Source organism: Psammomys obesus, unplaced genomic scaffold (genome assembly GCF_907164565.1).
Source record: "Psammomys obesus unplaced genomic scaffold, mPsaObe1.curated_primary_1811, whole genome shotgun sequence".
Taxonomy (NCBI): domain Eukaryota; kingdom Metazoa; phylum Chordata; class Mammalia; order Rodentia; family Muridae; genus Psammomys; species Psammomys obesus.
In genome coordinates this window covers 9462521-9487702 of record NW_026586173.1, presented here as the reverse complement: position 1 = coordinate 9487702, position 25182 = coordinate 9462521, and positions in this window count along the sequence as shown.

The following is a 25182-nucleotide window of genomic DNA, read 5'->3' as shown; positions in this document are numbered from 1 at the left end:
CAGAAGTGGGTGCAGCCTTAGCTGCTGAATGAAGGTCCTTGTTCTTCTATCACCCATCAGCAGCAGGAAGTGAGCAACAAGGAACTGAGTCTCCAAAGCTGCAGTGGGGAAAATGGAGAGGACAGAAAACATGGAAACCTCAGCGGGGATAGCCTCATCAGACTTGCTTTCCAAACCTTATCGTGTCACTATCGACAGTTTTCTCTTTTCCACCCAGGAAAGCACTGATGATTTTCTTCTCTTACTGGAAGGCTTGAGGGGACTTTCTTTAGTTGTTTTGTTGTTGTTGTTGTTGTTGTTGTTTAAGTGAGCCGTGAAAAGGTCTGGAGGGATGGCTTAGCAGTTAAGAATACTTGTTGCTGTTGCAGAGGATTTGTTGCCCAAGACTCTTAAGGTAGCTTACAACCGCACATAACTCCAGCTCCAGAGAAGGAATCTAATGTCCTGTTTTGACTTCCCCAGGCATCAGGCACACCCATGGTACACATGTATACATGTTTTCAAAGCATTCATAAACATAAAAGTAAAATAAATCTTTAAAAATGAGAGGGGCAGAAGACAGCAAGCACCAATCCTTCCCTAGCTGAAAAAAAAAATGTATCAAGTATCACATTAAAGTGCTATTTCCAAGGCCCATACAGAATTCAACCTTAAGAAAAATTTTCTGGGAGCCAGAAGCCACTCCACAGAAACCAGAGGGTAGATGAAACTCATGTAAATGACTAGGAGTTTTCTGAATGAAGACATTCAGGAGACATGGCTTCACAGCAGCGCTCGTCATATTCTACTTCGTTAGGACAATAAATAGCTTTTTCTAAAGACACTATCTCACTCTGTGTTCAAGTATCTGACTTATAGTTAAGACCAATGTTTTCCTCTTCTGTTGATGAGAGAGCTACTGTGCCTGCCAGTGATCAGGACAGGTCACTGCTGTCTGGGCTGAGAGAATCTTTGCACCGAGGCTGATGGCAGGAAATCAGCTCAGGGAGGGGAGACGTGTGGGGTTTCCTCATGAACGATGTGTTACAGTGTGGTAATTGCCCTCTGGGATCTGGAGGTGCCATTATCTCTTACAAGGTAATGAAGCTGTGGGATGACACCAATTTTCTTAATCTGCAGAGTTCTGCCAATTCAATTCCAGTCATTTCAGTGGAGGGAGAGTAGGAGAATGCGCCCTCCTGCCACGGCAGAAGGAGCAGGCTTGGCTTTATTACAGACTACCTGAGACCCTACCCGTGCATGTTGGGGTGCAGACCACAAGGAGACATCCATCAGGGTGGGGTGCATGTGAATTCTGCACAGTCCAAACTTCAGTGAAAGAGCTCTTCCCTCTTTGTTATCCACATTGATAAATATATATATATTTATATGGTCTATACAGATGAATGTCATGGCATGAGGTTCTTTATAGACATGGATGATTCAGGAACTGCATGTTTCATCACCAGTTCTGTGCCAGGGGCACTGCTGACACTGACCCTGCATTGCTCTTATCATCCACACTGATATACACTACATTTTTATAAAAGTGTCTCAGAGAGACCGGGGAACAATAAAATCCATCCCGCTGGTAAAAGGTAGAGCTTAAACCCAAACATGGGTTTTCTAATTATAAGCGGAGAGAGCTGGCTTGAAATTCCACTTTCCTCTAAGTCCTTCTCTTTGTAACTGAGTTATGAGTTTTGGGGATGTGATGACCTAGCCTGTCTGTAAAAGAGATAGCCCAAGTTGGAGTCTTCTGCTGTAGCTCCACACTCCTCACACGATCTTCCTGAGCTCTGTCTTCCTGCTTTCCCCAGCTGTGTGGTCCAGTTATAGCACTATAGTATATATGGTTCCCCACAGTGTTATCCCCTTCTGTGCAGCCTGAAGATCTCCTGACAAAGAGGCTCTGATCTCTGTCACCTTCCAGGTCACACTGCTCATCTCCTGAGAAAATGTCTTCTCCTGACCTCCCTCTCTATAGGTGACAGTCAGAACACATGCCTTCACTCTCCAACAGTCTGTCATTTACCTGGCCATGCTGAGTCAGTGTTATAGGCATCTCCCCCCCATATTCAAAGCACACCGTTTCACCTGGTCCCATCAGGCTCTTTCCCTAGAGTTGTCACTCTCACTATCCTGGCTCTTAGAATAGCATAATGAGGCCTTCCTAATTGCTGAACTCTTAGCATTGTATGCCAGGCTAAAGGAAAAAAATCAAAGCAAGACGCTGAACAGAAAAGGACATGACTATGGCACACGGACTCCCCCTAAGCAATTGTGCTGAAAACAGCTACCATCTCTGAAGGTTCCTGGGTTGTCATGAATCACTCTTATGACCGGTCTGCCCTCTGACCTAGAAGATCTTCATACTTCAGAGTTGGAAATGCAGCTTCTGCTCGCTGTTCCTCTCCTATCATGAAGCCTGTGGCTGAAAAGGTGCTGCTGAAGGAAAGAGGATATTTCCATGTACTTTCGAATTTCTAGCAATGCCAGCCATGAGTTTCTGAAATGATACTGGAATTACCTAACTACCAGCCCTTAGGGCACAGTTTGGACCTTGAAGCTGAAGCACTGTGGTTTTCACGGCACTACGTGCTATTTTCTGAGAACCTAAATTTGCTCAGAGTCCACCTCTATTCTTTAGAAATAAAAAAAAAGTCTTGTGATCATGTACATCTCATTACAAAGGCACATTTTCATCGTAAATATCATTGGCAGTTCTTAATACTGGAAATGAGATCATATTTTTTTTTCTAGAAAAGAAAATTCCTCTTCTGTCTGCTCTAATAAAAAAAGAACCTTTCCTTGTGAAACCCAAGGAACCAGTGTTTTCCCCAGCCCCTTATTCTTCATGGCATCATTCTGGAGGACATAGGAGAAACCTTACTATCCAGGAACAGAATCACCCAGGCTTTGCCCTGACTCACCCCAATGTTCATGTTTTAGTGGGGTGGGCTAGAGCACATCCTCAGGTCCTATATCAGCCTCCCCTTACTGGTGCTTGAGAACTAGAGTCAGGCAAATAGAGAAATTTGGAATGTAGGGGTTCTGATGAAGACTATTGCCTTGAAGTAGGTTAAAGAACTTGACTTCATTCTACATCAAGCCATATCTTATTTCTTTTAAAGTGTTCAGCACACACACTTACTTGCACACACATACACACAAATATATTATTTCCTTAATTATGTCAAGGACACATAGGGATGTTTGTATAAAACTACTTAGTTTGTAAGGACAAGGTGCAAATATTTTAAAGAATTTAATCAAAGATTAACTTTCAGTGTTCTGTCACATAGCATAATGACTGCAGCTAACAATAATATATCACACAGTTCTGAATCCCCAGAAGGAATAGATTAAACAAACAAACAAACAAACAAATAGTGTATCACAGAGTTTTAAACTCATTATATGGCTAAAGATGACATTGAACTTCTGACTCTCTTGCCCTTACCTGATAAATGTCAGAATTACAGGTGTCTGCTACCATGCCCTATTTATGAATGAGAAACCAAAGCTTTGTGTATGCTGGCCAAGCACTCTACCAAATGAGCCACATTCCCCATTCAAAAGAGTAGAGTTTAAATAGTCTCTCAAAACAATGTTAAATTGTGAATTGCTAGATATTAATTTGGTTTAGTCATTCCTCAGCGTCTATACACAAGGATGTGCATGTACATTTGTGTGTTTATGTATGTGAATGAATACTATACTGTGCAGCATAAAATATGCAATTGTCAATTGAAAAGATTAACTTCTTTTTTTATTTTTATTTTTTTTATTAATTACACTTTATTCATTTTGTATCCCCCCATAAGCCCCTCCCTCCTCCCCTCCCGATCCCACCCTCCCTCCCCTTTCTGCATGCATGCCACTCCCCAAGTCCACTGATAGGGGAGATTCTCCTCTCCTTTCTGATCTTAGTCTATCAGTTCTCATCAAAAGTGGCTGCATTGTCCTCTACTGTGGCCTGGTAAGGCTGCTCCCCCCTCAGGGGGAAGTGATCAACGAGCAGGCCAATCAGATTATGTCAGAGGCAGTCCCTCTTCCCATTACTATGTAACCCACTTGGACACTGAACTGCCATGGGCTACACCTGTGCAGGGGTTCCAGGTCATCTCCACGAATAGTCCTTGGTTGGAGTATGATTTTCTGGGAAGTTCCCTGTGTTCAAAATATCTTGTTCTATGCTCTCCTTGTGGAGTTCCCGTCCCCTCCAGCTCTTACTATTTCCCACTTCTTACATAAAATTCCATTCACTCTGCCCATCAGTTGGCCATCAGGCTCAGCATCTGCTTTGACAGTCTATACTGCAGAAGCTTTCAGAGGCCCTCTGTGGCAGGTTTCAAGGTTGTTTCCTGTTTTCTTCTGGCTTTCAGAGGCCCTCTGTAGCAGGTTCCAAGGTTGTTTCCTGTTTTCTTTTTCTTCTGATGTCCATCCTCTTTGCCTTTCAGGATGGGGATTGAACATTTTAGTTAGGGTCCTCTCTTTTGCTTAGTTTGTTTAGATGTACAGATTTTAGTGGGTTTATTCTATGTTGTATGTTTATATGAGCGAGTATATACCATGCGTGTCTTTTTGCTTCTGGGACAACTCACTCAGGATGATCCTTTCCAGGTCCCACCATTTACCTGCAAATTTCATGATTTCCTTATTTTTCATTGCTGAGTAATACTCCATTGTATAGATGTACCACAGTTTCTGCATCCATTTTTCAGTTGAGGGGCATCTGGGTTGTTTCCAGCTTCTGGCTATTACAAATAAAGCTGCTACAAACATAGCTGGTCACAAAGCAAGCCTCAACAGATACAAGAAGACTGAAATAATCCCTTGTATCCTGTCTGATCACCATGGAATAAAGCTGGACTTCAATAACAACAGAAATAGCAAAAAGCCTACACACACATGGAAACTGAACAACTTGTTACTAAATGACAGCTGGGTCAGGGAAGAAATAAAGAAAGAAATTAAAGCCTTTCTAGAACTCAATGAAAATGAAGACACAACATACCCAAACTTGTGGGACACAATGAAAGCAGTGCTAAGAGGAAAGTTCATAGCACTAAGTGCCTTCAAGAAGAAATTCGAGACAGCTCATTCAAGCAACTTAATGGTCCACTTAAAAACCCTAGAAAAAGAAGAAGCAGACACACCAAAAAGGAGTAGACGGCTGGAAATAATCAAACTCAGGGCTGAAATCAATCAATTAGAAACAAATAAAACAATTCAAAGAATCAATAAAACCAAGAGCTGGTTCTTTGAGAAAATCAACAAGATCGACAAACCCTTAGCCAAACTAACTAACTTCTTTTTTTTAAAAATTTGTATTTATCAAAAGTGGCTGCATTGTCCTCTACTGTGGCCTGGTAAGGCTGCTCCCCCCTCAGGGGGAGGTGATTAACGAGCAGGCCAATCAGATTATGTCAGAGGCAGTCCCTCTTCCCATTTTGATGAGAACTGATAGACTAAGATCAGAAAGGGGAGGAGAACCTCCCCTATCAGTGGACTTGGGGAGTGGCATGCATGCAGAAAGGAGAGGGAGGGTGGGATCCGGAGGGGAGGAGGGAGGGGCTTATGGGGGGATACAAAATGAATAAAATGTAATTAATAAAAAGTTTAAAAAAATTGTATTTATTCACATTACATCCCAAGCATAGCTCTCTCTGTCCTCTCTTCCCAGTTTCACCCACTTTCCCTTGTCCCCTATTTCCCTTCCCCTCCCCCTCAGAAAAGGGGAGCCTGCTCCACCACCTACCCATCCCAGCACATCAGGTTGTATCAGGACTGAGGGTATTCTCTACCATAGTGGCCTGGCCAGGTAGCCCCATCAGGGGAAGTGATCAAAAAGCATGCAAGAGAGTCCTTGTCAGAGACAGTTCCTGCTCCCCTTGCTAGGGAACCCACATGAAGACCAAGGTGTATATTGTATACATATGTGTTGGAGGCCTAGGTCCAGCTTATACATGGTCCTTGGTTAGTCTCAGCAAGCTCTCCTGGGCCCAGGTTGATTGGCTCCTTTTGGTCTTCTTGTGGAGATCCTGTTCCCTAAAGGCCTTTCTATTCTTCCTCCCACTCTTCCACAAGGCATTTTGTACTCTGCCCAAAGTTTGGCTGTGAGTCTCAGCAACTATTTTGATCCACTGCTGGGTGGAGACTCTCAGCAGACAGTTATGCTAGACTCCTGTCTGCAGGCATAGAATAGTGCCCTTAACAGTGTTAGGGGTTGGCTGTCTCCCATGGTGTGGCCAGGCATTGCTTTGACATCCCCCAATCTCTGCTCTATCTTTATTTCTCTACATCTTGTAGGCAGGGTAAATTTAGGGTCCAAAATTTTTGAGGTAGGTTGGTGCTCCTCTCCCTCCACTTGGAGTCCTGTCTGATTAGAGGGTGGCCTCTTCAGTCTCCATGTCCCCTACTAGTAGGGGTCTCTGCTAGAGTACCTCCCAATCCCTCCAGAAGCCTACCCTGTCATAGGTCTCCAACCTGTCTCAGAGATGCCCAGGCCACGGTTTCTCTTTGAAAAGAGAAACTTCTTTAAAACTTCTGAATAACATAGATCTTACAGTGTTCCTTGATTTGTACTCTATAACATACTCTATAACATATAAGACTCCTTTGCTCCAGCCTTCTCTTTGCCATGGACAGAAAATGAGAAGCACTCCAGAATTAAAAGAGAGGCCCACCCTGTCCTGTGCTATAGCCCTCTTCAAGGAAATACTTCTCAATGAACAAGCTGAGGGCCTCCTTAACTATGAATCTTCCTCTTCAAAATTAGGAGCAATAGCTCTGGGTCTTGAATCTTCCAAAACTCTACTTCTTGCCACATCAAGTGTAAGGACCAGGAGCTGCAGAGAAAGAGTACTAGCTAGAACAGACTAGCACAAAGGGATGAAGTCATAGTGAGGATCTGGAGGAAAACTCATGCAAGCTTTGTTTGGTGACGTAAGACATTTTCCTTTGTTCTGCATTTCCAGTAACTGCCAACATGTTTCTTGTTCCATGAGCAACATGAATTCTCCATTTACATTAAAAACAAATAAATAAAGTCGTAGAGTCTGGCCAGGAGAATGTGGCAAAACAATGTGGTCCAAGTGGCAGGTCTCTGGTTTTAACAATGTCATTCTCCTGAAAGGTCACAGAGGGAAGAACCAATATTTATCATCAGCACTTATCCTCAGCTAGACTGAAAGAAATCATTTTATTTTATTTTCATGTATTTATTCCTCACTTCTAAGGAAGTGAGTTTTCCAAAAGAAAGTTAGCTAGAAATCTCTCTCTGCCCTAGTACCTTGGCAGCAGCTATATCATCCTGCATATACCATCCTATATATGCCATCCTATATATTCTGACCTATATATATGCCATCCTGTGTGGCATATATATATATATATACCATCCTGTGTGGACAGAAATTTCTGACTTATAATGACAAAGCTAGAGCAAGAAAAATTAAATTGGTTAGAGTGGGGCCAGTGGCTAGAAATCTGGACTTAAAAATCAAATAAGAATGCATTTCTCCCTGTTGTGTACTTGAGCATATTTAGGAGTAGTATAGCTGGATCTTGAGGAAGCGCTATTCCTAATTGATAAAAAGCCAGCAGAGCTAAACAGAGAACTCTGTAGAGGAATATCGAATGGCAGAGAAGCATTTAAAGAAATGCTCAACCTCATTAGCCATTAGGGAAATGCAAATCAAAACAACCCTGAGATTTCACCTTACACCCATCAGAATGGCCAAGATAAAAAACTCAAGTGACAACACATGCTGGAGAGGTTGTGGAGAAAGGGGAACCCTCCTCCACTGCTGGTGGGAATGTAAACTTGTACAACCACTCTGGAAATCAATCTGGCGCTTTCTCAGACAACTAGGAATAGCGCTTCCTCAAGATCCAGCCATACCACTCCTAGGCATATATCCAAAAGAGGCTCAAGTACACAAAAAGGACATTTGCTCAACCATGTTTGTAGCTGCTTTATTTGTAATAGCCAGAAGCTGGAAACAGCCCAGATGCTCCTCAACTAAAGAATGGATGCAGAAACTGTGGTACATCTATACAATGGAGTATTTACTCAGCAATGAAAAATAAGGAAATCATGAAATTTGCAGGTAAATGGTGGGACCTGGAAAGGATCATCCTGAGTGAGTTGTCCCAGAAGCAAAAAGACACAAACGGTATATACTCACTCATATAAACATACAACATAGGATAAACCCACTAAAATCTGTATATCTAAACAAACTAAGCAAAAGAGAGGACCCTAACTAAAATGTTTAATCCCCATCCTGAAAGGCAAAGAGGATGGACATCAGAAGAAGAAGAAAACAGGTAACAACCTAGGAACCTGCCACAGAGGGCATCTGAAAGCCTCTGCCCTGCAGACTATCAAAACAGATGCTGAGTCTGATGGCCAACTGGCGGGCAGAGTGAATGGAATTTTATGTAAGAAGTGGGAAATAGCAAGAGCTGGAGAGGACAGAAACTCCACAAGGAGAGCAACAGAACAAGAAAATTTGAACACAGGGAACTTCCCAAAGACTCATACTCCAACCAAGGACTATTCATGGAGATAACCTAGAACCCCTGCACAGATGTAGCCCATGGCAGTTTAGTGTCCAAGTGGCTTACATAGTGATGGGAAGAGGGACTGCCTCTGACATAAACTGATTGGCCTGCTCTTTGATCACCTCCCCCTGAGGGGGGAACAGTCTTACCAGGGCACAGAAGAAGACAATGCAGCCATTCCTGATGTGATCTGATAGACTAAGTTCAGAAGGAAGGAGAGGAGGACCTCCCCTATCAGTGGATGTGGGGAAGAGCATGCATGAAGAAAGGGGAAGTAGGGTGGGATCGGGAGGGGAGGAGGGAGGGGCTTATGGGGGGATACAAAATGAATAAAGTGTAATTAATAATAATAATAATAATAATAAACAAAAAACAAAAAAAAAAGCCAGATTGATTTCCAAAGTGGTTGTACAAGTTTACATTTCCACCAGCAATGGAGGAGGGTTCTCCTTTCTCCACATCCTTTCCAGTATGTATTGTCACTTGAGTTGTTTTTTTTTTTCCATTCTGATGGGTGTAAGGTGAAATCCCAGGGTTGTCTTGATTTGCATCTCCCTGATGACTAAGGATGTTGAACATTTCTTTAAGTGTTTCTCTGTCATTCTATATTTCTCTACAGAGAATTCTCTGTTTAGCTCTGTACGCCATTTTTTAATTGGATTACTTGGTTTGTTGCTTTTTAACTTCTTTAGTTCTTTATATATTCTGGATATTAGCCCTCTGTCAGATGTAGCATTGGTGAAGATCCTTTCCCAGTCTGTAGGCTGTCATTTGTTTCTGACAACAGTGTCTTTTGCTTTACAGAACAAGGACATTTGTTCAGCTATGTTTGTAGCAGCTATATTTGTAATAGCCAGAACCTGGAAACAACCCAGATGTCCCTCAACTGAGGAATGGATACAGAAATTGTGGTACATTTACACACCGGAAAACTACTCAGTAATTAAAACCAAGGAAATCATGAAATTTGCAGGCAGATGGTGGAAACTAGAAAAGATCATCCTGAGTGAAGTATCCCAGAAACAGAAAGACACACTTGGTATATACTCACTTATAAGTGGATACTAGACATATAATATAGAATAAACCTACAAAAATCTGTACACCCAAATAAGGTGAGCTACAAGGAGGACACTGGGTAAGATGATCAGTCCTCACTCAGAAAGGCAAATGGGACAGACATAGGAAGAAGAAGAAAACAGGAAACAGGACAAGAGCCTACCATGGAAGGCTTCTAAAAGATTCTACTTAGCATTGTATCAAAGCAGATACTGAGACTCATAAACAAACTTTGGACAGAGTGTAGGGAATCTTAGGAAAAAGGGGAGAGATATTAAGACCTGGAAAAGACAGGAGCCCCACAAGGATAGGAACAGAACCAAAATTTCTGGGCACAGGGGTCTCTTCTGAGACTGATACTCCAACCAAAGACCATTCTTGGATATAACCTAGAATCCATGCTTAGATGTAACCCATGGCATCTCAGTATCCAAGTGGGTTCCCTAGTAAGGGGACGCACTCTGTCATGAACTCAGTGGCTAGCTGATGGAAGAGCAGCCTTTCCAGGACACAGAAAAGGACAATGCAGCCAATTCTGATGAGACTGGATAAACTAGGATCAAATGAAAGGGGAGGAGGACCTCCCCTATCCGTGGACTTAGAGAGGGGCATAGGAAGAGATGAGAGAAGGAGGATGAGATTGAGAGGAGAGGAGGGAAGGAACCACAGCTGGAATACAAAGTGAATAAACTGTAATTGATATAAAAAAAGATAAAAATAATGTATTTTTCAATTGTCATCCGAATTGATATTTAATGGCTCAGCTTCAGTCCGCAGTGGATTGTTCTTCATGGGGCTGTGAACCCAGGACGTGGAAAGGTTTTAGAGATATTTATATACACAATTATGTTAGAAAGACTTCACAACCCACTTATGAGCATGAGTACCTGGTAGACCTATGTTGAAATCCCACAATTACCTCCACATTTCTCCAAAACCTTATTCATTCCAGACTTCATTTGTCTACAGACCTTCAAGGAACCATTCATGGGGTGAGACATGAGTCAATACAACCAGACTTGGTCAAGCAACCAGAATTTGACACATAACTGCTGTATTTATCATCTGGCAGAACATGGTTTAGTCAGCCGCCAGAGGCTCATAATCCTTACTTATAGAAATGACTTAAATGAAATAAGTATATAATTCAGTTATACATTCATAATAAGTAATTTCAAAATGCTAACAGCTTTCATGCGTCCCCAGGCACAGAGCTCAGACTCACAGAGTTTACATTTTCTCATGTCCTATGTAAACAAACAGATAATTGTCAGCAGACATGGTCATAAATGTACAGATTTCTTGGCTTAGCCACAGACCACATGTGGAATAGACCCTATTGCATTAATTCCAGCTCCTAACAGAGACACTTGGAGACAAGTCTTTCAGTGGGGTGAGATCACATGGGATTCAAGCTACTATTTCACATATTTCCCATATCTGGGACAAGATGTTTTTGCAAGCATGCTAATGCATTACCATGGAAACCATTTCATAAGCAGGGACTGATCTAACAAATACTGCAGTAGAGTCTTAGTATTAATGTTCTGGAGAAAAACTGCATATGTTTGGGTATATTTTTTTAATAGCACATACAAGCACACACACATTCTCTCTCTCCTCTATTGATAAATTCCCCCTTTGCATTTATTAACCTTACATTTTTTCATATAATATTTTTGATTATATTATTATGCCTCCCTTAACACTTTCTAGAACCTCCTTCATGCCACTACCTACCCAACTTCATGTTCTTTTCTCTCTTAAAAAAACAAACAAAAATTCAAAAATGTACAAACAAAACAAAGAAGTAAAGCACACACAAAAAAACAAGGAGTCCTTTTTTTTTAAATCAAATACTCTTGAGCATGGGCCATGGTTGATATACCAAGAGTGACTCCATTAGAGAAAAGTGTCTTTTTCCCCCCAGCAGGTATCAATTGCTTAATTGAAAAAAGCTTCTTAAGTAGGGGAGGAACTCTGCATATTTCCACTCCTCCGCACTGGGATATTGTCTGGCTTGAACTTGTACAGGTCTTTTGCATGCTGTCACAGTTGCTGCAAGTTCAACTGTACAGCAGCCCTGTTGTGTCTGAAAAAAAAAAACTGCTCTTTCTTTGGAATCATCTACTACCTCTGGCTTTTAATTTTTTCTGCCCCCTTTTCCCTGGTAAGTGCCTGAGCCTTGAGGTGAGGGCTTTAATAAAGCTCCAAAGTTTCTCATGTTTGCAGATTGTCCACTTGTGGGACTCGATATTAATTACCACCCTCTCTTACAGCTTTTCTATTGCTGCTTAGAAAGCCTTCACCAATAGCATCAGCAAAGCTTCCATCATATCAAAATCTTAGTTTGCACTCAAAGACAATAATAAAAGGGAGGTATGGACTTACTGATGAGTTAAAGACGTAGATGGGAATGCAGTCATCATCAATAAGGAAACTAAAATGAAAGATGACAGGTTTGATAGAAACCAGCTCTGGATGAGCCTATGGTACCTGGCATATATTAACTAAGATTAACACTCACAAACATATTTGTCTCGAGTACCCCTCAGCTCTCTCTAGATCCTGTTCCTTGCTTACCTCCTATGTATTCCCACTGTTACCAGACAAACACCATTCAACTCCCAGACACTTATTTATTATCTGCCATGGGCTAAATGCTGTTAGAATTGCTGTGGATAAAAAGGAAAAGATGCCCCAAGCAGTTTTAAACTTCATAGAGATGTAACACAAACACTTGGTTTATAAGCCCATAGAAACTTGAATGGAAGGTTACCTTTCCATTAGTCAACTTCGTCAACTCACACAGCTTTTAATGTTCCAGTTCTTCCATCTTGTAGTGAAGATACAAATTTTATGTTTTCTAATATATGCATAGGTATACTTGCATTGCTATTGAATTTGTAAATTAGAACCAATGAGATATTAACAATAATAACCAACAGTAAAATAGAACAATTTCAATACTGTTATGTTCCAACATTGTGCGCATATAGACACTTTCACAGAGAAAGTCAAGAGAGATATTGGTAACTTGTCTGACAGTTTATCACAGGTCACAAGAGCTGCAGAAAGTGAAACCACGAAAAAAGGGAGACATAATTGTGCATATATTGTCTGTGTTCATTGGATTAAGAAAATCAAACTGACTTACCAGTAATCTGTCTTTGGAAGGAAAGTCCATCATACTTTGAAACAATTGAATAAAATATAATATTCAAAAATACAAAAACTCTGGCAACAACCAAACTTACTACACATTTGAAAAAGCCAATAAAAAAAAAAACAGTTGACAAAAAAAGACCCAGAAATCAGACAAAGATTATGAAGATAGCAAAGACATTAAAGTTCTATGATATAATTTAATCAGATCAACTGAAAGTTAAAAAGTCTACAAGACAAAAGTACAAACTTGGAAATATAACAGCAAAGGCTATTCAAAATAAATTACTGACTAAAATGACTGAAATAATAAAAGAGACATAGCTCTCTAAACAACTTCAATAGTCTAATAGACACAAATGAAGCCCTGGAATAAGAAAGGGGAAGATAGAATAAATAGAATTAAAAATGTAGGCAGAGTGTATAAAACACAATGGAGACTATGGAACGACACCACAAAGTCTAAGCATAGAAAACAAAATTGGTTTTCCAAACACAATGACGAGCATATAAAGTGGTCAAAAGGTAAGAGTGTAACAAAGGTACAACTGATGTAGACTCACCTCTCCAGATACAACAGATAAAAGCACAGATATAATTGAAAGAAAAAAAATGACCTAAAATTTCTCCATCTAGTACAATATCCTCAAAAAAGTAGGGCAAAATGTTAATTTTAAACAAATTAAAGCAAAGAAAAATTGTTACCAGGAAACCTTCACTACGGCAAGCATTAAAGAAAGTTCCTTAGAAAAGATGCATGTTTTTAAAAAGAAATGAAAAGTGAGTGAAATGGAATATCTTTGTGCTATCAGAATTTTTTTTTTCACTTAAAACCTTTGAAATGTATTTGGGTGCTGAAGGCACATTAGACCAGAGCCTTCCCCGGGTCACTGAATGGGCTCTAGGCAGAGCTTGCTAGTTTGTCTACATCTCTCAGGTCACCTTTGCCACCTCCTGAAGAGTGGCTGAGAGCCTTGATTTTACTGGCTTCATTCTTTTATGTTTGTTCTAGTTGAGAGGATCAGCTCTAGTCCTTGACCCTTTATCTTTACCTTAACTACAAAGAAGGTTTGATAGCCATAGAAATGTGAAGCTAGATGTTCCTATGGCTGTCGATCTATTCCAAAATGCTAATGAGGATCCAGCGTTGAGTGGAAGGCCAATCACCACATACCCCTATAAATTTGCAGTGCTTAAATGTTATTTGTTTGTGTGCGTGTGCGTGTGCGTGTGCGTGTGTGTGTGTGTGTGTGTGTGTGTGTGTGTGTGTGTGTTTTACTTTTGGGGGAAGCTGAAAAAGTGAAGGGCAGATATGAGGGCACAGGGAGTACATGATATGAAATTCATAAAGAATCAGTAAAAAGTAAAAAAAAAAAAAAGAAAAGAAAAGAAAAAATTTCCTTCAGGATGGAAAGACTGAATGAAAGACTGAGATAGTGATGTGATGTCTTCACTCCCTATGTGCTTGTTGAGGTCCCCTATGCAAAGCACTTCTCATAAATTGTGGTATGATTCATGTTTTGAACAAATCTGACTAGAGTCTACTGTAGGTGTTAAGGGATGTGACTGCTCAAGCCTCTGTCTCCTTTCCCTAGGTCCCCTTTGTGTGATCTACTTCACTCTTTTTTGTTTTTTGTTTTGTCCCAACTATTTTTTTTTCATTTTTATTTTTTCCCACAATTTATTCATTATATATCCTGATTGAAGCCCCCTCCTTCAACTCCTCCCAGTCCTAGCTTCCCTCCTCCTCCCCCCATCTCCTTTTCCTAGACCACTGAAAGGGGGAGTTCTTCTCCTTGGCCATCTTCCCATAGCTTGTCAAGTTTCATCAGGACTGCCTGGATCCTCTTCCTCTGTGGCCTGGTAAGGCTACATTGACAGGGGCAAGTGATCAAAGAGCAGTCAACTGAGTTCAAGACAGAGACAGCTCCTGCTTCCCTATGGAATACTACTCAGCTATTAAAAATGAGGAAATCATGAAATTTGCAGGCAAATGGATGGAACTAGAAAAGATCAACCTGAGTGAGGTAACCCAGGAGCAGAAAGACACACATAGTATATAAGTAGATATTATATATTTGTACTATCTTACGAGTATAAGTGGATATTATCCATATGATATAGGATAAACATACTAAAATCTACAGACCTAAAGAAGCTAAACACTAAGGAGGACCCTAGGTAGGATACCTAAATCTCATTCAGAACGGCAAACAGGATAGTCCACTTGACTCTTTCTATGTGCCTGTCTCCATGGCAGTTTTCCAGTCTGTTGAACAAAGCAGTGGAAGAAAGGGACTGAATTAGCAGAATTGTCAACAATACAGAACTAGCACCATGACTTAGCAGTCACTTTTAAGGAAAATCCGATGGGGCTATTGTTCTTTTAGCTACTTTATTATAAAACAATAATAATACTTTGTTTGATACTTCAAACTGGGTGGCCTTGGATTTTGTTTTTTGTCTTATTTTGATATGTAGATCATATATGTAGAGGCTCTAAAATGGATTTTGGAGGACTCATTGAAAACAATACACTTCCTGAGCACCACTGACTGCTTGGCAAATGAGATCAAGGAAAAGGCAGGAGAAAAGAGCAGGCATCGCCTTCTGCAGCCCCATGACAATCAGCATGAGCTGGTCCAGAGCCACATTGATCTTATGTCTGTTTTTCTCAATGACCTCCCAGTCTTGGGGTATGTATAGCTGCTTGATAAATGAGCCTTTGAACAAATCTAACTGCTCTGCTGTGTTAAGTATTCCATCCTAAAGGATCGTGAGACAGGGTTGCTCTAAGCTAGCAGTGCCGTTCTACATTAATCTGCAGATTCAACGTGATCTCCCTCAAACTCCCAGTAGTGTGTGTTTGTGTGTGTGTGTGTGTGTGTGTAAAACTACTTGTAAATTTTATATAAAAATAAGAATAGTCACAGAAAGTAGAAAAAGTTGATAACTTTCTCTTAAAGACATCATATACTATGACAAACAGTGCTGTTTGTAGTCAGCATATTAATAAACTGATATTACATTATCTGATGAATGGAACAAAACAGAGTAAAAACTGTGGAGTTTGACCATATGACCACCTGATTTAAAATGACAACATCACTCAGTATACTGATCAGGCATCTATATGGTGACTCTGTTCCTGCTGTCTGAAGATAGCTCCTTCTCAGACAAATTTGAACCCTACTTCTCATCATGAGTAATATCAACATCAAACAGGCAATGTGAGAAGAATTGTAGACCTGAATGTGACATGCCGTTCAATAAAGCATTTTAGAAACAAACATCTCCTTTAACTTTAAATAAAATTCTCCTTATAATTATATAAGATGTATGAAACAAATTAACAACCATTGATAAACCTCAGGACTAGGGATGTATGTCAGTTGATAGAGTACTTGTCTGGCATTCATGAAGCTCTGGAACACCATATAAACCTGGTGTGACAGCACACATCTGTAATCACAGCATTCTACATGTAGAGACAGAAACAGGAAGGTCAGAAATTCATGTGATCCTCAGCTACATAGCAAGTTTGAGGCCAGCCTTCCTCAAAAAACCAAGCAAACATTCTTTAAAAAATAAATGGTGTTGGCTTCAGTTCTACTATAAACTTCAGCTTACCAAACAATGGTTTATTAATAATATAACTGAGACATTCATAATGTAAATAAGAGCAAGTAAAGATGATAAGAAGCAATGCATATGAAGAGAAACAATAAACAGCGTTTTATAGGTGTATACTCTCTTGTTAATAGAAATATTTATTTTCATCTTTAGGTATCTCAGACACAAATTAAAACCACAAGCTACTACCACAACTCGCCAATAGTGGGAAGGAAGAAGAAAGTTCAACCAATAGTAAGTAGCCTGTGAGAGACAGATGTGAGAAGCAAAAACCTGGAGAGGAAGCTATACAAGGGAAGACAGTCCTCTATAAACATTCTAGACCACTCCAGGGTGGCAGTGAAGGCCAACCCCACAGTACTCCTCACTATCTTTTTATGTCACATGTGTGACCCTCAGTTTAATGATGTCTCTCTACTGACAAGTGAGCCTTTTCCAGGACATCCTGGAACCACACATCAGGACCTTGACATATAGAAGTTATTCCATTGTCCCAGCACCACATTTTAGGAAAGCAATTGCTGCAACCCTACCATCTTCAACAGTCCCAAACTGGCATTCACTAGGTTCCAGTGGCTGGCCAGAAAGAGTGTCTCACACTGTGAGGCAGTGGCCACATAGGGAGACTTGGTCGAGGGGGAAGTGACTCAGGTACCCATAGTGCTGCCAACCTGGAGATGTCCCTATGCCCTCCAGTGTCTTCTGTATGAAGCTAGCTTTTGAGAGCCTGCTGGCTCACCAGTCAGAGCATTAGACTAGCAAGCTTGAGTGAGCCTGGTGAAGAAGTTTCAAGCATAAGGCTGGCTACAGAGTGGTCTATTATCCATGTGGTATTCAAACCATGGCAGAGGAACATTTGGTGAGAAGCAAGAGTTACTGACTTTCTGTGAAAGTTCAAGCACACATTTCAAAAGGGAATGAATTTCTTTCCTTTGCATCCAGCAGTACCTTTATCCTACAGACACAAGACAAAAGGACTCCATGGCTGAGACCCTTCCCTGTGCATTAATCATGTCATCCTTAAATGGCTCTCTTTGTTAATCCACAACCATTTCAAACTGTGATGGAAAATGCATTCCAAAACTCAAGGAGCATAACCAACTATATCCCCTTAATTAAAAGGAATTCATACTGTCCTCATAATGATCTCAAGACTTCAGCAAGAGTGAATTAGGAGGAAGACTCTTCAAGTATTGGTCAATCACAGAAAAGAGCAAAGGAGTTAGAGGCCTGCTGCTGAGCCACATTCAGCTTCAACCCAGATGGAGACTGAACACCAGAGGAGGCCAACATAGCCATTTAAAAAAAAACTCCAAAGAAATATATCATAGGAGAATGGAATCAAACTGTGGAACTGATTGTGTGAGCAGTAGATGACAATACATAATGGAAACAATGTAAAGGGGTAAGGACTTATTTTGCTGACATTTTGGAAATTTCAATTCTAATCTTTGTGTCTCTGTTGATCCTAGACCCATACCCAGGGTTGCTCTCATGGTAGCTAGAGCACGTGGCAGAGTTACTCATCTCATGGTGGACAGGAACCATGGATAGAGAAGGGGCCAGGGAGTACCCCTAGTAACCTTCGTCCAGTTAAGCCAAATCTCTCAGAATGTCTACAGTATCCCATAATAGCACCACCAGTGATAGTCTGAGAATTTAGCACATGAGCCTGAGGGTGCATACTTAAACAGTAAAGGAACATCTTCAGGAGAAAATGAAACTGTCAGGTTCTCTTAGAAAACATACAAGATGCCATACCTAACCCAGATGTATATAGATAATGAAACATTTTGTAAAGAGCTGTCTTTGGGTTGGAGCAATGGCTCAGCAGTTAAGAATATATTCTTAAATAAATGCTCCGAACATAAACAAAGAATACATACTGTTCCTCTAGAGGACCTGTGTTTGTTTTCCAGAACTAATGGTGTCATTTGGCTCAGAGCAGTTTTTAACTCCAGGTTTAGGGGACACAGTACTCCTGGCTCCCATGGACACCCCTATAGGATATATACTCAGACAAACAAACAAACAAACAGACAATAAATAAATAAATAAATAAATAAATAAATAAATAAATAAATAAATGCTTTAAAATTGATTTTGAAACTTGCTGTTGGAGGGAGGGGGCCAAGATGGTGGCACCGGGAGAACACCGTGTCTGAGAAGCAGGACAACACACTCCGTGCAGCGACCAGGAGACTGAACTCTGGGCCCTAAAACAACAGTGATCAATCGTGTTTCCCAGTTGAGGGGAGGCTCTCATGGCATGGGAATCGGTCGGGTCCACTCTCGGCTGCCCAGCCAGAACCCAGAAGAGAACCCGGCTAATGCGGGCTTTGGGTCTCCGGGCTGGTGCTGCAAGCCTGCTTGTCACAATCAATTTCCCAGGCTGATTGGTGGGCACAAGGGGACCTAAGGCTGAGAGTCCCAGTCACAAAAAAAAACCCACGGGGAAGGAAAGTTGCCAGACTGCTCACGGGTCACCCAGTCTTTTCCTGGAAGGTCTCTCCGACCACAGGTACCTGCCGCCATCACAATTGAGCTCCCGCACCGCGCACTGATTGAAGCTGCGCGCCCAGCTCAAAATCCCTACTCCCTCTTCAGAGGAGGCAGGAGGTGTCCAGCAGAATCTGCCACAGACCACATTGTCTGTACCCCAACCCGAGATCGGGGCTGAGAAAACCAAATCCTTTCCGGCACTCCCCCAAATGCCGCCATCACCCTGCCACAGCGGCGGCTTCACAGTGCCGGAACTCCAGTGCAGCCGGCCGCTCCTAGCAAACAAACTACAGCTCGGGATCTGGGACTGTGGTCATTCTACATGTCCTGAGATTATCCTGGGTCCAGTGCAATAAGGTCTAGCAGCAAGTTTTATCACTGGCGCCCCCCCCCCGACCCCTGACAGAGAAACGCCAGCTCAGGGCTCAGGATCCGACTGAGTAGCCCCAAACCCTGCTGGCACTCCCCTGAGAGCACCTCCATAAGCTTGCCCTAGCAGAGGAGAAGGTCAGAGGGGAAGGACAGAGAGGCAGCCTGCCAAGAACACAGCACCCTCTCTCCAGCTCACCCAGTGGCCCCTAGCAGAGAAACCCAAGCTCTGGATCTGAGGACACTCAACCCTACCCGGTACTCTCTTGGGATCAGCAAACAGATTCTACCACTAGGCTGCTTCTGGCAGAGTGATATGGGCCCAGGATCTGGGATTGAGTACACTCACCCTAACTCTTTCCCGTGCCACCCAGGGACCAGTCAACATAACCCCTCCTGGCAGAGGGAAAGGACAAAGAGGCAGCACACAGGAAAGGTGGACACCAAGTTCTGCAGCCACAGTGTCACAGAGCTGACTGTTAGCCTACCCGTGCACTTCCGCAGCAGGACCAAAACAGAGAGTAGTGAGCAAGGGGAATCCCTGTGCATTCCAACTGGTCCTGCAAGAGAGTGAGTGAGCCTTCTAGGGAGAGATGCCCCAGACCCAGGGCCTCTCCACAGAAGCAACCAGAGAGATCCCTGCCACCCACACCCCTAGTGTGGGTATCAGAGGGATTCTTGGGATAGCGACCCCAACATTGAAGCCCCTCCTTGCAGGTCCACCAGGGTAATCCAGGCAAACAATCTCTGGATCTCAGTCAGAACTGCGTAATAGTGGCTTGCAGGCCACTGCAATAGTCAGAGAATCCGCCCATGCACACTGCGCCCGCTAAAAGCGCACGCAAATAGTGCCAGCGTCACATTCTTTACTTAGGCAAAACTGAAAACACAGTGCACACTCCCAAAGCAGTGAACCTCTCTCATCTTCCTGAAAAAACAGTCCAGAAAACAGAAAGAGACGATCATAGCCCAAACAACAATCTCGAGGAACAACCAGTGAGGATTATAAATAACCAGATGGCTAGAGGCAGACATAAGAACACTCCCAACAAAAATCAGGACATAATGACCTCATCAGCAACCCCCCAAAACAATGGACACTTCAATTCACTAGATATACAAGAAAATGACCTCAAAACTATGTTTCTCCAGCTATTAGAGGCCCATAGAGATGAAATGAACAAAGCCCTCAGAGAAATAACCAAAGAAATCGAGACTAACCAAGAGGAAACAAATCGTGCTCTCAGAGAAATGACCACGAAAATTGAGGCAAACAGAGAAGAAATGCACAAAGCTCTCAAAGAAATGTCCACACAAATGAAGGCAAATAAAGAAGAAATAAACAAAGCTCTCATAGAAATACAGGCAATTATAGCCAAAGAAGTAGAGGCACAATTAGTAATACATAGAGAGGAAACGGACAAAAAAATAGAAGCTATCATTGAAAAGCAGGAGTCCACATTCAAACAGATGAAGGAAATGGTGGAAGACATGAAAACAGAATTAGAATCAATAAAGAAAACACAAACAGAGAAAAACCAGGAGCTGGAGAACATAGAGAAAAGATCAGGAACTACAAAGGTAAGCATCACCAACAGAATACAAGAGATGGAAGAAACAATCTCAGGAGCCGAAGATACACTGGCATAAATTGACACGTCTCTCAAAGAAAAAAATAAAATCAGAAAAGTTCCAAACACAAAACATCCAAGAAATCAAGGACACCATGAAAATACAAAATCTAAGAATAATAGGAGTAGAAGAAAAAGAAGACATCAGGCTCAAAGATCCGGAAAATATTTTCAAAAAAATTATAGAAGAAAACTTTCCCAACTTAAAGAAGGAGATGGCCATAAACATACAAGAGGTCTACAGAACACCAAGTAGACTAGACCAGAAAAGAAATTCTTCATGTCACATCATAGTCAAAACACTGAACCTACAAAACAAAGAAAAAATTCTAAAAGCAGCAAGGGAAAAAGGCCAAGTAACATATGAAGGTAGACCTATCAGAATCACACCAGATTTCTCAACAGAAACTATGAAAGCCAGAAGGGCCTGGAAAGAAATCATACAGTCCTGAAGGGACCACAGATTCCAACCCAGACTACTATACCCAGCAAAACTTTCAATCAACATAGACGGAGAATTCAAGATATTCCAAGACAAAACCAAATTTAAACAATATCTACATAGCAACCCAGCTCTACAGAAGTTACTAGAAGGGAAACTCCAAACCAAAGAAAATAACTACATCGAAGGAAACAGAGGAAATAGATAATTACACAACAAAAAAACCAAAAGGAGACAAGCAATGAAACTCAGTGTCACCATCAACCCCACATATAAAATAAGTAACAATTGTTGGTCACTAGTTTCTATCAACATCAATGGACTCAACTCCCCAATTAAAAGACACAGACTAACAGAATGGTTGCGGAAACAGGATCCATCATTCTGTTGCATCCAAGAAACACACCTATGCAACAAAGATAAACACTACCTCAGAGTAAAGGGCTGGAAAAATGTCTTTCAAGCAAATGGTTCCAGAAAACAAGCGGGAGTAGCCATCCTAATATCTAAAAAAATAGACTTTCAACCCAAGTTAATCAAAAAAGATAAGGACGGCCACTATATTCTCATCAAAGGAAAAATCCACCAAGAGGACATCACAATTTTGAATATCTATGCCCCAAATACAAGAGCACCTACATTCGTAAATGAAACAATATTAAAGCTTAAATCACACAGTGATCCTAAAACCCTAATAGTGGGAGACTTCAACACTCCACTCTCACCAAGGGACAGATCACCTAGACAGAAAACAAATAGGGAAATAAAAAAACTTACAGAGACCCTAAATCAAATGGACCTAATAGACGTCTACAGATCTTTTCATCCAAACTCAAAAGAGTATACCTTCTTTTCAGCACCACATGGAACCTTCTCCAAAATAGACCAGATAGTTGGTCATAAAGCAAGCCTCAAGTGATACAAAAAGATTGAAATAATCCCTTGTATTCTATCTGACCACCATGGACTTAAGCTGGACCTCAACAACAACAGAAATAACAAACAGCCTACACGCATATGGAAACTGAACAACCTGTTACTCAACGACAGCTGGGTTAAGGAAGAAATAAAGAAAGAAATTAAAGACTTCCTAGAATTCAATGAAAATGAAGGCACAACATACGCAAATTTATGGGACACATTGAAAGCAGTGCTCAGGGGAAAATTTATAGCACTAAGTGCCTGCAAGAAGAAATTCGTAATATCACATACAAACAACTTAATGGCCCAACTGAAAACCCTAGAAAAAAAAGAAGCAGATACACCCAAGAGGAGCAGAAGGCTGGAAATAATCAAACTCAGGGCTGAAATCAATCAATTAGAAACAAATAAAACTATTCAAAGAATCAATGAAACAAAAAGCTGGTTCTTTGAGAAAATCAACAAGATAGATATACCCTTAGCCAAACTAACTAAAAAGCAGAGAGAATCTATCCAAATCAACAAAATCAGAGATGAAAAGGGTGACATAACTACAGACACAGAGGAAATTCAAACAATCATTAGGTCATACTACAAAAGCCTATATGCCACAAAATTTGAAAATCTAAATGAAATGGACAATTTTCTTGATAGATTCCATCTTCCAACATTAAGTCAAGATCAGGTAGAAAGACTGAACAGCCTTATATCTCCCAAGGAAATTGAAGCAGTCATTCACAGTCTCCCCTCCAAAAAAAGCCCTGGGCCAGATGGTTTCAGGGTGGAATTCTACCAGACCTTCAAAGAAGTGCTCACACCAATTCTCCTCAAACTATTCCCCAAAATAGAAACAGAAGGTACATTACCAAACTCATTCTATGAAGCAACAGTCACCCTGATACCTAAACCACACAAAGACCCAACAAAAAAAGAGAACTTCAGACCTATCTCTTTTATGAACATTGACGCAAAAATACTCAATAAAATACTTACAAACCGAATCCAAGAACACATCAAAGATATCATCCATCAGGACCAAGTAGGCTTCATCCCAGGCATAAAGGGTGGTTCAACATATGGAAATCCATCAATGTAATCCACCACATAAACAAACTGAAGGAGAAAAACCACATGATCATCTCCTTAGATGCTGAAAAAACATTTGACAAAGTCCAACACCCATTCATGTTTAAAGTCTTGGAGAGATCAGGGATACAAGTCACATATCTAAACATAGTAAAGGCAACATACAGCAAGCCTATAGCCAACATCAAACTCAATGGAGAGAAACTTAAATTAATCCCACTAAAATCAGGGACAAGACAAGGCTGCCCACTCTCTCCCTACCCCTTCAACATAGTACTTGAAGTCCTAGCCAGAGCAATAAGACAACTAAAGGAGATCAAGGGGATACAAATCGGAAAGGAAGAGGTCAAAGTGTCACTATTCGCAGATGATATGATAGTATATATGAGCAACCCCAAGAATTCAACCAGAGAACTCCTCCAGTTGATAAACACCTTCAGCAAAGTGGCAGGATACAAAATCAACTCAAAAAAATCTGAAGCCCTCCTGTATACCAAAGAGAAAATGGCCAAGAAAGAAATTAGGGAAACAACACCCTGCACAATAGCCACTAAACACATAAAGTACCTTGGGGTGACACTAACCAAGCAAGTGAAAGATCTGTTTGAGAAAAACTTCAAGTCTCTGAAGAATGAAATTGAAGAAGATCTCAGAAGATGGAAAGATCTCCCCTGCTCATGGATTGGTAGGATTAACATTTTAAAAATGGCCATCCTGCCAAAAGCAATCTACAGATTCAATGCAATTCCCATCAAAATACCAACTCAATTCTTTACAGACCTTGAAAAAAAACAGTCTCAGCTTCATATGGAGAAACAAAAAACCCAGAATCTCCAAACAATCCTGTACAACAACAGATCATCTGGAGGTATCTCCATCCCCGATCTCAAGTTGTACTACAGAGCAATAGTAATAAAAACTGCATGGTATTGGCACAAAAACAGAAAGGAGGATCAATGGAACCATATAGAAGACCCAGAAATAAACCCATACAGCTCTGAATAATCGATTTTTGACAAGGAAGCCAAAACCATTCAATGGAAAAAAGAGAGCATCTTCAACAAATGGTGCTGGTCCAACTGGATGTCCACATGCAGAAACATGAAAATAAATCTATATTTATCACCCTGCACAAAACTAAAGTCCAAGTGGATCAAAGACCTCAACACAAAACCAGATACTCTAAATCTGTTAGAAGAAAAAGTGGGGAACAGCCTAGAACTCATTGGCACAGGAGACAAGTTCCTGAACAGAACACCAACAGCACAGGCTCTAGGAGCAACAATCAATAAATGGGACCTCATGAAACTGAAAAGCTTCTGTAAAGCAAAGGACACTGTCATCAAAACAAAACGCCTGCCTACAGATTGGGAAAGAATCTTCACTAACCCTTTATCTGACAGAGGACTAATATCGAGTATGTACAAAGAACTAAAGAAGCTGAAAAGCAGCAAACCAAGTAATCCAATTAAAAAGTGGGGAACAGAGCTAAACAGAGAAATCTCGACAGAGGAATATCGAATGGCAGAAAAACACTTAAAGAAATGCTCATCCTCATTAGCCATCAGGGAAATGCAAATCAAAACGACCCTGAGATATCACCTTACACCCATCAGAATGGCCAAGATGAAAAACTCAAGGGACAACACATGCTGGAGAGGTTGCGGAGAAAGGGGAACCCTCCTCCACTGCTGGTGGGAATGTAAACTGATACAACCACTCTGGAAATCTATCTGGCGCTTTCTAAGACAATTAGGAATAGTGCTTCCTCAAGACCCAGCTATACCACTGCTAGGTATATACCCAAAGTTTGCTCAAGTA